The sequence below is a fragment of the Protopterus annectens genome, chromosome 3.part1 (assembly GCF_019279795.1).
Source record: "Protopterus annectens isolate FY-2018-M chromosome 3.part1, PAN1.0, whole genome shotgun sequence".
Lineage (NCBI taxonomy): Eukaryota > Metazoa > Chordata > Ceratodontiformes > Protopteridae > Protopterus > Protopterus annectens.
Genome location: NC_056732.1, coordinates 143,368,624 through 143,386,223, shown reverse-complemented (window position 1 = coordinate 143,386,223; position 17,600 = coordinate 143,368,624).

Below are 17,600 nucleotides of genomic sequence, written 5' to 3'. Positions count from 1 at the left end.
GGGTTAGGGGGTGGTCTAGTTGAACTGACCCTTACAATTATGATAAGAAGTGACTGCAGAGTTTGTTGGAGCAGTGCTAGGAGTTAATAACAGCCAAATCCAGGTTAATGGGCCAGTGGTGAGTGAACTGGAGGGTCTTATGAAGAGTGATCCTTGTCAGTCAGCCTTCAGCAGCACAGTGCTGAAGAGGTTAGTATTGTTATGTCACTGTGTTTGGTTTCCTTTCTGATTGGGGTACTTTCTCTGTACTGTATGAAGTCTTTCATAACTCCATATTTGTTTTGATGGGTTCCCTTTTTTCTTCCCCTCTGAAAAACACATACAAATAGGAGATAGGTGAAGCCTCTAAATTTACTATTTATGGGTGAGCATTGTGCATGAATGTATCTCTGTGTCTTCAGATGGTACTGGCTTCCCATCAGGGAGTGGGGTTTGGTTCTCTGCCTTACATCCACTGTTCAGTGTGTTAGGCTGTTGCACTCCCTTTGACTCTGAATGGGATGATGTGGGTGTAAGAGAACGGATGAATAAAGGAATGAAGAATTGATATGTCTATTCTTAATAGGTATGAATTAATATTCCAGCATGAAAATGGAGAGGAAGGAAATGCTGATATTTTTTGTTACACTTTGCCCCAGTGCCTACCTATCATCAGCCCCCTTGTGTCCAGTTAGCCCATTATCTTCCACCACTATGGTGAGGATTGACTGAGGGGCAATTATTAAAGCAGCCATCACTGATGGTTTGTGTAATTTTTCCTTTTATGCTGTACCTCCCCACGCATGCTTGAGTGTGCTTGTCAGGTGGGCATGCAGTGAGGTGACACCACTGGGTTTTCCTCACTTCTGCAAGGGAAGTGCATCAGCAAGTAACCACGCCCATCACCCTCAAGCACAGGAGGAGGTTTGTCAATGGTGCGCACTGGAGAAATCTGACCCTCCTGTATGCTCTCTCAGCATGCACAGCCCTCTCATCTCTAGGGAGAGGTGGTCAGGCTATGCTTCTTCTCTCCTCTTCCTCCTTTTCAGGCTCCTCCAGTGCCAGGGCCACTAATGAGACCTTGGTTACCTTGGTTACCTGGGTCCCAGTCAGGGCTCCTTCCATCTGACCTATGTATTCAGGTAAATGTTAAGTTCTATGATTAGTTGGTTGTAAGTTCATTTCAGGTATTAATTAATAGCCTGGTGGTGGAACATGAAATCTTAACTCATTTCACATTTAAAAACATACCGAGTACGGCTTCTGAATGTATTTACCCACAAAAAATGCATTAAGCTTCTTCTGCTTATAAGGTCATAAGCTATCAGTTTGCAAAGGAGTAAAAAATTAGATGTTTGGACACCACTAGTTGCTTCCTATTTGAGATGACTATGTATATATATATATATATATATATATATATATATATATATAGTTCCCCTTCAGAATGTCGAATGGCTGAAATCTCGAAATGCATATGGCCAAAGCCATATGCTTGAATTTCAGAAGCTCGAACTTCTGAAAGGGAAATAAAAAAACAACAAAACACAAAACAATGTTTCTGCAGGGGGGCAAGCCCCCCCACACCCCCCGTTACTTATTTATTCCAACTCCGAGATTGCACTACAGTGCAGAAAAGGAAATCTCCCGTTCTGCGCTGTATGCCAATCCTCATTCAGAAGGTCGAGCTTCTGAAATTTCGAGCATATGGTCTCGACCATATGCATTTCGAGATTTCAGCCGTTCGACCTTCTGAAAGGGAACTATATATATATATATATATATATATATATATATATATATATATATATATATACATACACAGTGTAATCCTGCTCAGATTATACATTTGAACTCACTTCACTGCAAGTAACACAAATGTATATAGGTTTGAATGTCATTATCTGATGTAGATAAACGTAAATATTTTTCTAAGCATTGCTTGTAACCTGTATTATGTATTCATTGTGCCACATTACTTTTTTTCATATATTTTTATTTTGTTTTTCCATGTATTTTTGTGCTGCTCATTACTGAGCCTGGACATTCTAGCCAGTTCGCCTATCCAGTTACAAATAAATAGATATATAACTATATACCAGTTTAAGGTAAACTGTGCTCATAAGTACATTTTAATTCATTAACATGCCCTGTGGCACAAGATGTACATTAGTAAAGTCTGAAACAAAGCTGTACTTTACAGCATTTACTGAAAAACTGCTGTCAGTTCAGGAGGAGCTCTGAGGATTAGCATGTCACATTAGTTAAATGGCATAACATCACAGGTCAAATGACACACTCCAGTGGAATGCTAAATCATGGAAGGAGAAAGGTTATGGCAGGAACTGGGAGGTGCAGCACCCAGCAGGATAAATGCATGCTCATCAAATTAAACAAACATCTCAGAGGACAACTGAAGTCTACCAAGGGCAAATTTGGGATGGATTTGGCCTTCCAGGTCAGAAACGGCCATGGGGCATTCTTTATCTGTGTTTGCAACCTCAAAGGCAATACACAATTGCATGCAGAGCTCATTGTAAATGGAGCCATGTGTGCTGAGCTGGAAGATGTAGCAAACCTACTGGCTGATAAATTCAGCTCTGACTATAGCCCTCTCTCCCCACTCAACCTTCCCTCAGGTGATGCCATCAAATAAAACTTTCCCTGCTGTCTATGGGGAATAAGTCCTTGATGCTTCCTCTAAGGCCGGTAGTGCTACATTGATGGGCCCAGATGGTATCCTAGGATGCCTTCTGGATGGCATGTAACATGACCTATCAGGCCCTCTGGAATTGCTGTTTGACTGTAGCCTCCAATCAGGTTTTGTCCTCATGAATGGAGAACAGCAACAGTCATCCCTGTGCACAAGGGTGGGCCATCTACAGATTCTGTAAACTACAGACCTATAAGTCTCACTAGTCTTATGTGTAAGGCCATGGAGAGAATTATCATGGAAATGATCAATAGTGATACAGTAAATCTGCAGACACTGGACCCATCCCAGTTTGTTTTTGTCAAGAGCAGATCATGGCTACTCAACCTGGTGGACCTCTTTGAGAAGGTCACCAAAGCAATGGATGAGGGCAAAATAGTTCACACTGCCTACCTTGACCTAGCCAAGTCATCTGACACAATACCCCACTCAGGCATTGTTGACAAACTCAAGAGGTTAGGTACAGACCTGTATGTTACCTGGTGGAGGGCCATCTGGCTCGCAGACAGGACTCAGAAAGTTAGAGTTGAGGAGTCCACCTCTACAAAGAGGCCAGTCACAAGTGGAGTCCCTCAAGGATCGGTCCTTGGACCGGTCCTTTTTGGCATTTACTTCTCTGAGGTCAAGGCCAATGTCAATGGTCTCTGGCTGACTAAGTTTGCAGATAATTGCAAATTAGGAGCTATCATTGAATCCCACAGTGGCACAAATGTTGTCCAGAAAAGGCTGACATGGACAAACAGCTGGTGTCAGTGCCGTGGACTGATACTTGATGCCAGGAAGTGCATAATAGTATCCTTTTTGAAGTTACCCACCCCTGGTAACTATCATATTGAAAACACACCCTCTTATAGTTGACCAAGTAGTCAGGAACTTGGGGACACACAGAGACAGTAATCTAGTCTTTGACCATTATGTCTCTACAGTAGTGAGGAAATCATTCTATGTTGTGCAGCTTATACTCAGAGGTATGGCATCTAAGTCCAAGGAAGTCATTGTTCCACTGTATTTGGCATTGATCAGACCTATGATTGAGTGCAATGTCCCTTTTGGTATGTACCTGAATGGGCATATCCAACAATTGGAACATCCACAGAGGTTCCTCATTAAAAGAATACAGGGCATAAATAAAATGTCCTATGCAGACTGCCTCAAGGCCCTATCCTTGTATTCTGTCTCCTTCAGGCTTTTGAGGGGAGATATACGCTTGTCATACAAGGCATTGTCAGACCCCACTCTGATGGACCTCCTGCATATCCACAAAACAAACAGCACCAGAATTACCCATTCTAAAGACTTAAACCTTGCCTGTGATATAAATAGGACCAGCCGGAGAGACGGGTATGTAACAAACCAAACTGCAGCACTGAAAAATGACCCCAGAATACTGCAACAAACTCTTTATTATTAAACACAGTTGAGCACTTTCATTCCTGTTATCTAAACACTACAAGTGCAGTAGTTTATGTTTACATGCACTACTTCCTAAACACGCCACGTATGTTGTCATGCAGCTGTGCTGCTTACAGAAATGGCCACCAGAGTAGTCTTCATATTGTATGAGATTCAGACCAAGAATTCCATTTAAGTACCATTTTAGGAACAGGTCATAGGTCATTTGAAAAAATCAACAGTTTAGTATTTGATCCCGAATGTATTTTTGTAACTATTGATGTCAACAATTTATATTCTGTTATCTCTCATGAAGTGGGTTTAAGGAGGTTTGATGAACAATTAAATAATTTGGGATCATTAGACAGTTCACACATCAATACTGCAGTCATTAATGGAATTGATTTTAAAGAATAATTTTATTTATTTTAACAATGCTTATTTTAAGCAGATAACAGGTATTGCAATGGGGGCAACATGTACCCCCATATTTGCAAATCTTGTGATGGCACATTGGAAAGCTGAATTTATTTTAAATAGTATATTTAAACAATCTTGGGTCTTATACACTGGCTTCCTGGATGACATTTGTCTTGTCTGGCCAGATACTTTAGATGAACTAAAAGTGTTTCTAAGTTACAAAAAAACACTACTGTATTTTTAGAATTTAGTTCAAAAGTTAATACAAGATTACTTATTTAGATGTAGAATTAACAAAGGATAGTTTACTAGCTTTCTTTATTACTATGATACATAGAAAAAGTACATTTTCAAATATGTATTTGTATTATGACAGCTGACATCCCATATGGCAAAAGAAGGCAGTGGTAAAAGGACAAATGGTCTGTCCAGCACGCATGGTTACAGAACCCAATACTTTTTTTTACAGAAATTGAGTTATTGATTGATATGTTCCTCGAAAGGGGATATCCTGTGAAGTTTTTATGCGATATAAGGGATGATGTATGTATGAAACATAGAAATGTTTTTTATGTCTCCATTCTAAGTAAAAAAGAGAAATGGACCAAACTTCACTGTTTTAAGTAAGACTAAGGAATCAATCAGCAGAGAAACACAAAAAAATCTTGTATATTAACTCATTCCTTGGATAGTAAAGCAATAGGGAATGTTTGGTTAGAAACTGAAATATTTTCAGAATGGATAGTTCATTATTCGAAAAGATGGGGGAAAAGCCAATAGTAGTATATAGGAGGGTAGTTCCCTCAAAGATTTCCTGGAAAGAAATAAAATAATAGATAATTTTAAACATAATAACAGATTGGGAATGTATAAATGTGAGTTCTGTACACAGTGTAAAAATATTAAAAGAACAAAAAATGTTACAATAAGAATTAAGACATATAAAATTAACAAGAATTTTAACTGTGAGTCCATGCAAGTGGTATGTTTAGTGATTTGTGAACAGTATCCTGCCTACTATGTGGGAAAGACTTTCAGAAAATTTAAAATGCGAATGTATGAGCATTTGTTGGATATCAAAAATAGAAAAATTTTGAATGCATTATATAGACTTGCAACAGTATGGGGATCACCACTTTACATTTTTACATATTGATCAAGTGGTAAAAGACACTAGGGGTTATTATATAGAAGAGCATTTAATCAAGTGAGAACTAGAATGGCATTAGTTACCCAGGGCTGAATGATTCTGGGTCCATTAAACCTATTTTAAAGTTACAGTGTTTTAATGCTTAAATTATGGTGCATGCTAATTGAATGTGTTAGTGGAGTAGCACTTTTATTGGTTGTTATCTGACATGTGATATAAGTTATTAAGTATTTAAATGTTTTTAAATGCATCAATTGATAGTTCTAATGAAGTTCCAATAACAGAAATGAAAGTGCTCAATTGTGTTTAATAAAGAGTTTGGTGCAGTATGCTGGGGTCGTTTTCCACTGTTGCAGTTTGGTTTGTGGTGTTCTTGTTTTCTGTGGAATACCAGTTTGTGTTTTTGAGACAAGTATGTAATCTAGAGACTACTCTGTCTCTGGAACAGGCACTCCATCCATGTGAAGCAGAGTTCCTCCCTAACCCAATTCAAGTGCAACTTGGACAATTGGATGGGGAACAGGAAATTTATCTCTGGTTTGGCACCTATGTCTCTAATGGACACAGGCAACCTGTAAATGTTTCATCTCCCAAGCCCACTTTTACATTTATCAAGGGTATCACAACTTGTCAGAGAATTTTTAATGAAATACTCTCTTCTATAAATTGGTTTGGCTTATAGACGCTTCCCCTTAATGATGCAGTATGAATTCACTGGCACCTCTTTGAAAACTCAGAATAAAATCTAATTACACCACATGGCTTTCTAAGAACACTATTCTCTTATGCATCAGACAGATTCTTGGAAAACATGGCTTAAAACCAAATCCCCTACTCACCATCAAATTTTTAAAGAACTCAGGAAAAAAAAAACGCATTTAAAATGTAAGAAAAAATAATATTAAAAGGTCCAAACCACTCATCACTCAAATCCCAAATAGTTCTTGAAAATTATCAACTCTGTCTTTCACCTCAGATGCCCTCAAACTGTAAATCATTTTCCAAACAACTCAGCACAAGACACTGCCTTCCTCATAAATGACTACTTCATTGATACAACCCACAAACTGACAATACTGACCTAAACTCTAACACGTCAATTCCATCCCTAATATCCCCAAATCATACCATTTTTACTTTTACACCTATTTCCACCTCATATATTAAATCCCGCTTATGAAAATTAAAACCAGGTTCTCCATCAGCTGACAATTTACTCCCCTTTTTAAAACTTGCAGCCAACTCAATAGCATATCCAGTTTCAATACATATCAATAGATCTCTTCACGGACCCACTGTACCTGATATCTGGAAATCCGTCTATGTAATACCCCTATACAAAGGAGGCAACTAAACAGACCCATCTAACGTTTAGACCAATAGCTATACTCTTCCCCCTCTCAAAAATCCTTGAAAAATGCATTCACTCACAGCCCCTCAAATTCCTAAGCCAACAAAACCTATTAACATCCACTCAACACGATTTCCATCCAAACCATAGTACAACTACATCTCTCTTGTCTTTCACACATATTATAGCAAAAGCTTGTGATAATAACAATATGGTCTCATGTCTATTCTTAGAATTGTCAAAAGCCTTTGACATGGTATCCCATTCTAAACTTCTAACCAAACTAGCCAATCTTAACCTCTCAGCCTCCACTCTTAAATGGTTCTCTAGCTACCTCTCAAATAGACTGCAGGCCATCAGATGGCAATCCTTCTACTCCCCCTTCCTTCCCCTACATACAGGTGTTCCCAAAGGTCCATCCTAGGACTCCTTCTATTCAACATCTTTACCAATGACCTCTATACCTCCTGCCAACATTCTTCTTTTATTCAGTACTCTGATGATTCGACTCTCATTTTGGGTTCCTATTAGAAGAGCGAACGCTTAAATTAGCAAACTCTCTTATATCAAACTTTAAAAGGCGAAACCTGAAAATGCTGAAGGCATGGAACATCGATGTTTTCCCAGGAAAAAAATTGATGGGCCATTCTCTGGACTTTGCTGTTTTCTCCACTGTGGTGCAATGTCGGAGTTGGCATATTTAAGTTGGGGGGTGTGGGGGCAAAGCCCCCCACTTTATTTTGCTAAGCCCCACAGTCAAGGGAGCCCGCAAGATTTTTTGCAGGGGGGTGCAAACCCGGAGCACTGCCCCAACCCTGTCCCCTTAAAAGCATCACCCCCAACCCCACCCCCTTCACCACCACACCCACACACACAGCCATTCCAGTATCCCATTACTTGGCTATTTCTCCCCAGTTGCCATAAACACTATTCAAAACTCTCGGTGTGCATACTGTTTTATGCTTTACTTCTACAATGATTACAGATATTTGGTTTTAATTTACAACTTTTATTTCAAATTTTAGGGCCTCAGGGCCACTAGCCTAGTAACTTCCTAGTTTATAGCACAAACACTGATAGACATTTGCTAAACTTAAACAAAGCAATAGTCTTACAATGAAACCAGACTTAGCATTAAAACTTCTCTACATTTGAAACACGCATTCACTGAAACAGTATTGAAACCCACATTTAAAGAAAATGCATCTGGCCAGTGGCAGGTTAAGTTTAACTTTGGACTGCTTTCAAATCATAGGCCCTTTGCACATATTTCAGAACCATGCATAACTGCTTTGATTAATCTTCCTGATTGTATTAATTATAATATATAATAACTGAATTATATCCCTTGTTAATACAGCACCACTTAGAGAGCGTGTTTTATAGTTTTGAACATTTTTTTCCAGTAAGCAATGAAACAAAATATATGAACCAATAATGATAAATTGCCCAATTCAGAACATTTCAACCATAAAAGGCCAGTTAAACATCTATCATTACAATCCACCAATATGTCAATATGCATAATCTCTGCAGACGTAAAAGTCATCTGAATAATTTCACATTAAAGAGATCTGAAACTAATGGAGAGGTTGTTGCTAGAAAACAGCTTTATATTTCAGTGTTTCATCTACAAATTCAGTGCCTGCTCCCCTTAAACAATAAATTGCCTATGTTACATTTAAAAAAATGCTAAGCTTGTATATTGCAATAGGAATAAGTGGCAAGCGGAAACACAGGTTCATAGTTACTAGGCATCTCATCCAAAGGAGGACATACTCAGGACTGCAGCACTCCACCCCCTTAAAATACAAATCTACATGCTGTGGGAGTACAACCTACAGCCCTCTACATCAAGATGCAAGTATGCTACCTGTTGTGCTACTAAGACTGTTTTGAAATTCTACACCACACTAATGATACCATTTGTTAAACAAAACAGTTGCACATTTTAAGCCGACTTAGCATGAGCAGCAGTAAACTTCTCTTCCCTTGAAGCTCACAATTCCTTGAAAATAAATTCCACCTGCTAACTCTGAATAGGGCATTTCACTCTCTCTCACACACACATACCTCAGCCTCTGTGAAAATCTGTACAGTTGAGAGGTATGAGTCACACACATACATCCCCCAACCTCCTTAGAAAATGGATAGAACAAAATTGTTTGCATTAGTATGCATTTTCTGAGGATATGACGTCTAAAACGCAACTTCAGTTTTCAGTTATTTGCCAGAAATAACACAATTTTATGAGAAACAATCTGAAAATATGAGTCAAAAATCTGGATAATTGTGAGGTATGACCCCCCCATACACCCCTCCCTCCCTCTTACAAACACACACGCACCCTTAGTAAATGGAATCTTTGCATAGAGATTAATCCACACACATGCCCCTTAGTAAATGGAATTTCTGCATAGAGATTAATCCAAACACAATGGACCTTAGAAAAACGGATCACTTCTGCCTGCACATAAACTAAAACAGCAGTGCATAAGCCAAACCAGCATAAGCCTGCATAGAGATTAACACACACACCTTAGTAAACGTAGTCTGCATATATATGAATCCAAAAACAACAGAGCACTTCTGCCTGCATATAAATTAAAACAGCACAGCACAAGCCAAGACTGGGCATTGACAACCGCTTGTTCCTTAGTACTTCATGTTTGCAATAACACGTTGCTCACATAAAGGGCTGTAAATATGCAAGTAGGGCTGTTAAAGCCTGTTAAATATAAGACGAACACTTACACTTCATCCACATTAAATGGAGCAAGAAAAAGATTACACATAATTTCATAATTATTCTGAAGTAATAACAAGGATATGAGTAACGATCAGAAAACGGCGACGGTCTTTGCATCATTCTGCAAAAGGAAACTTCTCAACAATCACAAAACCATATATTCAGCATTTTGAACTAAATAGGAGCATTGCTGTGACATATCCATATGTCAGCAAGATTCTGTTACAGACCAAAATTAAAAAGTAAACTTTCCCCTACATTTTAAGTTGGTACTGACTATATCAAACACTGCTTTACTCTTTTAAGTTTTTCTCCACAAGACATTGGCACTCAACCCTATGCCATCTTGATGCTGTCCCCATAGCAACATAAATTAAGAACAACAGGAGCTTCAGACATTTTAGTCTATGTTTTTGAAGGTAGTACGAGCATAGCTCTCAACCTTCCATCTCCAAAATGAGGAACATTAGCCATCATAATGTGGAACACAAACTAAGATCTTACAAACAACTTCAGCTAGGAAGGACATAGGATAGTTAAATAGGCTGTTTTTACTTAAACAAGATATTTTAATTAATATTTCTTTTTACAATGGGTATCAGCTAAAAGAATTTCTAACTTTGAATGTGTAACAGTCTACAGACCCTTTTCAGTGTGTGAAACTTCGAGGACCATGAACGTTTAAAGATCCCACATAAGGTACGTTCCTCTGCTGTATATAAATAAACAAAATGGAGCACTTCTCTGGCAGAAAAATCCTTACCTCAGTCAGCCTGCATATAAACAAAAACAGCAGTCCATAAATCCACTGTGACTCTGGCAACCTCTGCGCACTTTTGTGTTTGAATTTACGTTAGCGTGCAATGCACGCATGGGTCTTCTATGGTTTTGGTGCCTATGGATGCAAAGGGCGTTCTTAAAGAGGAACGCCCTTTAAAAAAAAAAACAACTTTTTTTTTAAAATTAAAGTAAAATTAATTTCTCGGCCAGCCAGTTCCAGAGGGGTGCAAGTGCACCCCCTTGCACCTGCCTGCAGGCACCCATGCCCACAGTTTATTTTGCTTGTACATTTTTGTTTTTGGATCAGCAAATTTTTTCCCTGTTTGAACTTCATTTTCCTACCCCTACTAGATTCATAGGTTAGTACTAGGCTAATTGCCCTTGCAAGCCATTTTAAGCCTAGCCAATTATCCCTTGTGAGACTTAAACCCTGTACCTTGTGTTTGTAAGGCAAACACCTTAACCATTAGGCCACCCTCCCTTTTACTTGCTAACCCAATAAATGAAGTTAATGCTAAATATTAGCTTTTCATCATCTATTTCCTGGTATAATGTGTGTGCTTAAAACCATCTCTCCCAGATGCTTGTACGTTGTATGTAATTGAACTTATATGAATTAACCTGTTTTGTCTATCCCACACTTGAAAACTGTTATATTTTTAGTTACTGGAATGTTTTCTTTTTTCTGCTGTTCTGTTTTTAATAGAATTATATATGTATTACTGGAGTTTTTCTTCTTGGGCCTCCACAGAAAATGGGCTTGTGCTCAGTTGGACTAACCCAGTTAACAAATGTCAGATAAATAAATAAATAAATAATTTGGGATGCATGGCTAGACTTAAAAAAGGCCCTTGTAATCATTAGCCTAGTAAACACCTATGAACATATGGATCTATGACCTGTTTCTAAAATGGTGTTTAAATGGAATTCTTGATTTGAATCTCATTCAACATGGAGGCTATTCTGTTGGCCATTTTTGGAAGCAGAACAACTGCATGACAACATATGTGGCGTGTTTAGGAGGTAGTGCATGTAAACGTAAACTACTGCACTTGTAGTGTTTAGACTAATTTGGTGTAAATTTGTGGAAACAATTAATTTAAATGTATGCCCTACAATAGGTATGCTTAGATTCTTTGGTGCTCATTTGTGAAAATAATTAATTTAAATGTATGCCTTGTACCAGCTTTGTTTAGACTCCTTTGATGTTCATTCATGGAAATAATTAATTTAAATGTATGCCCTGTACTAGGTATGTTTAGAATCCTTTGGTGTTTGTTCATGGAAATAATTAATTTAAATGTATGCCCTTTAGTAGGTGTGTTTAGACTTTTTGGTGCTTAGTTGAGGAGGCTGTGCATGTACAAAATGCAGGTGTACTTGGAATGCTGGAGTCTGATGTTTGTTTACATCTATGCAAGATAACAGCTGCATCAGTAAGTAATTCCCATAAGACAGCATAGTGTTCTGTGTCCAGAATATTCAGACCATATGTTGTTCCCAGTTCAGAATATTCACACCATGACACACGTTTTGGAGAAATAATGTCTGATATTAGATATGAAATATTTATACAGCCTGAAATGTTTGAGGTCAAATGCTGAACAATTGATCACATTCTACCTTAGCAATGTGTGCTATTTCTGTTCCATTACAAACTAAAAAAATATTAACCATCCCATTCTAAATCAGGTTACAATGCAACACTTGTTAAGCTGGTTGCTGTTATGAATGAAGTCGCTGCTAGTCTTTTTCAAATACTGAATAAAGGTAACATTTGCATGTAAGACTAGAAAATGTACGCATTATTATTATTATATGTCTCTAATCTGGACTTAGATCATTTACCAAATGGTTTTAATTTGGGTAGAAACTTGAGAGAAAGGTTTTTCTTTTATGTATGGGCAAGTTGAATAAATGTTGTAGCAGAGGATTATTTCAATACATTCTGCTTGTTCACAATAAGCTGCAATGTACAGGGGATTTGCATTATCTCACTCACTTCTATGCCTGAAAACAAATATTTCTCAGAGTTGCTTCTGCCTGAGACCTGGGTATCTAGCACATCCAGAAGACTTGAAAAGAAGGATGGTGACAGACAATGAAGATGAATAATAGTCGAGTGTTTTCACTTGCCTACAGAGATGATATCCATCATTTATAAAGTTGTTGAAATTGTACAATATCTTTCACATACCTGAGATGCTCTTTTGCCCAGTAAAATAATTATAACAATTGTGGCAGTCTATAGGAAGCATTCAAGTCTTTTAAAATTCCCTTTTTTGTTATGTAAAAACTAAATGAAAACTCCAGCCACACTAGAACTTCCACTGAGTGACCTCTCAAACCTCTTGCATTAAAGGCACATGAGATATATGCAAATGACCCTTATGAACATCAGGTGTTTCAGCTATATAGTGATTCTGAATGCCCATGACATTTCTTTAAATTTTACTTATTTATGTCTGTTAAACTACTTTCAGAACACTTCTGTCAGTTTTACTGTGTCCTAAACAAATTATTTTATTTTAATTTATCTAACCTACTTTTGTGTGTTTTCATCGGTCCAGTTAAAAAAAAAAAAAATAAATAAATAAATAAATAACTATATATATCTATATATATATATATATATATATATATATATATATATATATATATATATATATATATATATATATGTATATAGATAGATACACACACACACACACACACATATATATATATATATATATATATATATATATATATATATATAAATAGTTTATTTCAATAAAAATAGTTTTACAGTTTCATAGGATCATAGGAGGTTGCTAGACTATTGGCCTTGAGGCCCTCATAAGCCTAGCTTCATCAGAAATATATATAAAATTCAGGTAAGAATGATTATACAAACTGCTGAAAATAATGATATACTGAACAGTCATGAAACATGTGGCTTTTATAAAAAGTGAATGGGATGCTTTTGAAATGCATAGCTGACATTATGACTAATAGACTTTTAATTTTTAATGGAACACATAATTCCATAGATGATATCATATTGTCAACATTCCAGATGAGCCTGTAAAGTAGTATGTTATTAGCAGGCAGTTCATTTAAACTTTTCCAAGAAATTGATGAAACTGTTATAAATGCCCTTGTAATAGTTCCTTCAGACTGTCCTAATGGGATTAAATTCAAACTTTACAAACATTAGAAATTCTAGTTTCTAACCTGTCTTGGACTTTTAATTACATGGACCAAGAGGCTGTTTTTGACAGTTTGTATGTATAAGTAATAAATTATTCTTTATAAAATGGACAAAAAGGAATAATTTTCACATAATAGATTAATCTGTCTGCAAAACACATATGATAATATATTAACTAGACTATTACAAACCATAATTTCCTCCTTTTGGGGAATTGTTCTTACACTGGCGTAATAAGTGGCATTCAGGCAGAAATAGTTTCTGTGATTTATTAGTATTAAGTGGAGTTTTTTATACAGTGCAGACAACAAGACCTGATGGATGCTTTTTAAGTAAATATAAAATATGATATTGATAGTCTAGATTATGGCATTTTAAAAGTAATATTGTAATTATGCAGTTTTCTCCAGTAAATGTTCTATCTCACAACAATATGAAAAGCCCTTGGTTACTCATTTGTTGACAGGTTAGCCCCATTTGTTGACAGGCTAGCCTATGCATTCAAACAACACTGCCTACTGATACCTTTACTATTTGGTATACAAATTATCCTGTAATATTCTAAACAAAGCATTTAATGCAAGTATGAAAAATAAACTATGAACTAAAAAAAAAAACAACAAATAACAAAAGTCACTGTTAAACCCTTAAACGTTCTTTTGCAGGGGGCATCATCTCACTTGTACCCCCAGTATGTGAAGCGTATGCTGTGTCACAGTCTCAGATTTAATATTTTTTCTCCCTATTTGCATTTAATGTTTTGCTGCTCTATTGTTTGCAGTTATTAAGCTCTTCCTTGTAAACAGAGACTCATATAAATGATTCCAATATTTCATTCCAGGCCTTTTCCTTCTTGCCTAGAATATGCTAACTGCATTCATGTTTCATAAAAGTTTTTTGTTTTGCTGTAGCTTCATAAATAATCCTGTTTTCATTTCACAAGTTTAAAGTGTTTTCATGTATTTCGACCTTAAACAACTGATATGATTAATGTATTACTGACCTTATTCAATACTGAAAAGTCCTTATTTCTTCTTCTTTTTATAAATGAGAAACATCTTTATTAAATTATCAGGTATGACATAGGCAATCTTACATTTATATAAATGAAAACAAACCATATACAATTCAGTTGCAAACATTGTACATTACAAATCATGCCAATACAACTGTAGCTGCAAACATTATACATCACTTGTAATATATCCAGTCATTGTCAGTCAGCCATTACAGAGCTCATTCAATTCCTGCCTTCTCTTAAATCTCGTTCCTACTTTGCACGTACTGATCCCATATTTCCCACTTTTTCCTATGTAATTTGCTTCTACCCTTTTCTAAAGATCCCAATTCCAGTTGTTTTATCTCTGTTACTGTCTTTGCTACTTCCAGTAAAGTTGGTTTAGACTTTGATTTCTCTTTTTTAGTAATTGCTTTTTTTGGCAGCCATCATAATTAGACTCAGCAAGGCCTTACAATGTCTGGGCAATTCCGATTCTGTATCACAGCTCAAAAAATAATTTCCTTAGTTACACCAATTTGCTCACCCAGCATCTCTGACAGATCCGTCTTCAGGGATTCTTTAAAGTCTGCCAACTCATTACATTCTCAGAAAATATGTTCCCAGTCACCTCTTTCTTCCCCATCACACCTCCAACATTTGCTGTCTGCCTGAGGAAGAATTCTTTGGAGTCTACTTGGGGTATAAACATACCTATGTAAACCCTTCCAAGCCAAGATCCCAAATCTTCTAGACTTTGTTGCATATTTGGGATATATATATATATATATATATATATATATATATATATATATATATATATATATATATATATATATATATATATATATATATATATATATATATATATATCCCCATTGTTTCTTTGTGAATTGCTTCTCCAGTCTATCTTCCCAGTCCTTTCTAACCTCCTCTGATTGATTCCTATAGTTAACAGGGAATATTTTATATGGTCTACTAATTATTCCTATCTTAATGGCAATTTCTCTTCTCCATTATCTTTGCCAGTTATCTCCAATACATTCCAGTGCCCTCTTGCCTATTGTATGCATCCCTAATTGCAGTTATCCATAACAGCAGAATCTCTATTCTCTATTACCATGTCAGCTTATTTCTTAGAATACTTTCTGCTGCTTTATGAATATAATATTCTGTATGACTATTGTTATTCTCCTTAAGGCCTGTATCCAAAATCCCAGTCTCTGCTTGTTTCTTGAGCTTCCCCTCTTTTTTTATCATCATCTCTTTCCACTTTGTATTATAGTTTTCTGCTTGTGCTATGTATAGGAGCCTTAACTGTGTTGCTCTGAAATACCGCTTCAAATGGGGTAACCCCAATCAACCCTGTTCTATTGGAAGAATAACATTATCCCACTTGACTCTTGCTGTCTTCACCTCCCAGATAAAATCTTTCAGCTCTTTATTAATTGCTATCCACAACTTATCCTCTGTTTAATAAAAATATGCCTGGCCTGTGTATAAGACTAAAGGGACTACACCATTTTAACTGCTTGTATCTTACTGGCAATATCCATATAACACAGCTTTTCTCAGTTTTTGTATTATATTTTGTTTAGTCAGTTCCCACATATCATTATCTGCCACACCGGAATTATTTTAATCCATATTCCTAAATACTTCATTTTATCATGTCCCCATAAGTATGGATATTGCTGAACCAATTCATATGTGGGTACATAAATTACCACTATTGCCTTTGTTTTAGCTTCTTTAATTTTGTATCCCAGAAAGATTTGAAAATGTCTCAATATGTTCCACAGCACTATAATATCCCTTTCCAGTTTTGTCAGGTATAAAATAATGTCATCTGCAAATAGAGGCTACTTTTCTTGAGTATCACACCAATTATATCCTTGAATTTCTGAGTCCCTTATTTTCTTTGCCAATGGTTCTAAATATAATGTAACTAATAAAGGGGAGAGAGGACATCCCTGCTTGGTTCCTCTGCTCAAGTACAGATTATCAGAGAGGACGACACCCACATTAATTTTCACCTCCGATCTCTCATATATCCTAATCAACCAAGACAAAAATATTTTCTAACACCAAGGTTATGTTTGAATTTTATGCATTACATTTAAATACTTTACCTTCTTACATGTTGTTATTCTGAGTATGTGCTTCCATTTAGGGTATATTTTACGTGCATTTTACTGTATTCACATTTATTTTCTTGTATTGCTCTGCCTAAAATGTTTGTACTTTGATGTTGTTTCACTTTTATCTTATTATGATGCTCTGTTTATAATGTATGTACATTAGAATCTATAACTGTAGCTTTTCTTCCTGGGTATCCGATAAGAACAGGTTTTTCTTGACCCAGTTGGATCATCCTGGTAAAAAATTGTCAAATAAATAAATAAATAAATAAATAAATTCATCAGGAAATGCAAATGCTTCCATTGCTCTGATCATAAAGTCCCAGCTTACTCTGTCAAATGCTTTCTCTGCATCAAGACCTACCAACAATGGTGGTATTTTCTTATATTCTGCTTCCCTCTGGATTATCATTGTTCTATTAATGTTGGCAAATCTTTGCCTACCCCTCCACAAAACCACATTGACCCATATCTATCTATTTTGGCATAATGTTTGCCATTCTTTCAGCCATTATAGACATAAATACTTTATAATCATGGTTTAGTATTGAAATGGGTCACCATGAAGCTGGATCTGATGGATCTTTAGCCTCTTTAGGTATTACAGCTACCTCCCCTTTCTTTCAGTATGTTGTACTTCTCCTTCTCTTAAAATACTGTTAAACAAAACCTTCCAGATCTTTATCAGTTTTTCCCCTCCTAGCTTCCAAACTTCCACAAGAATACCATCTCTTC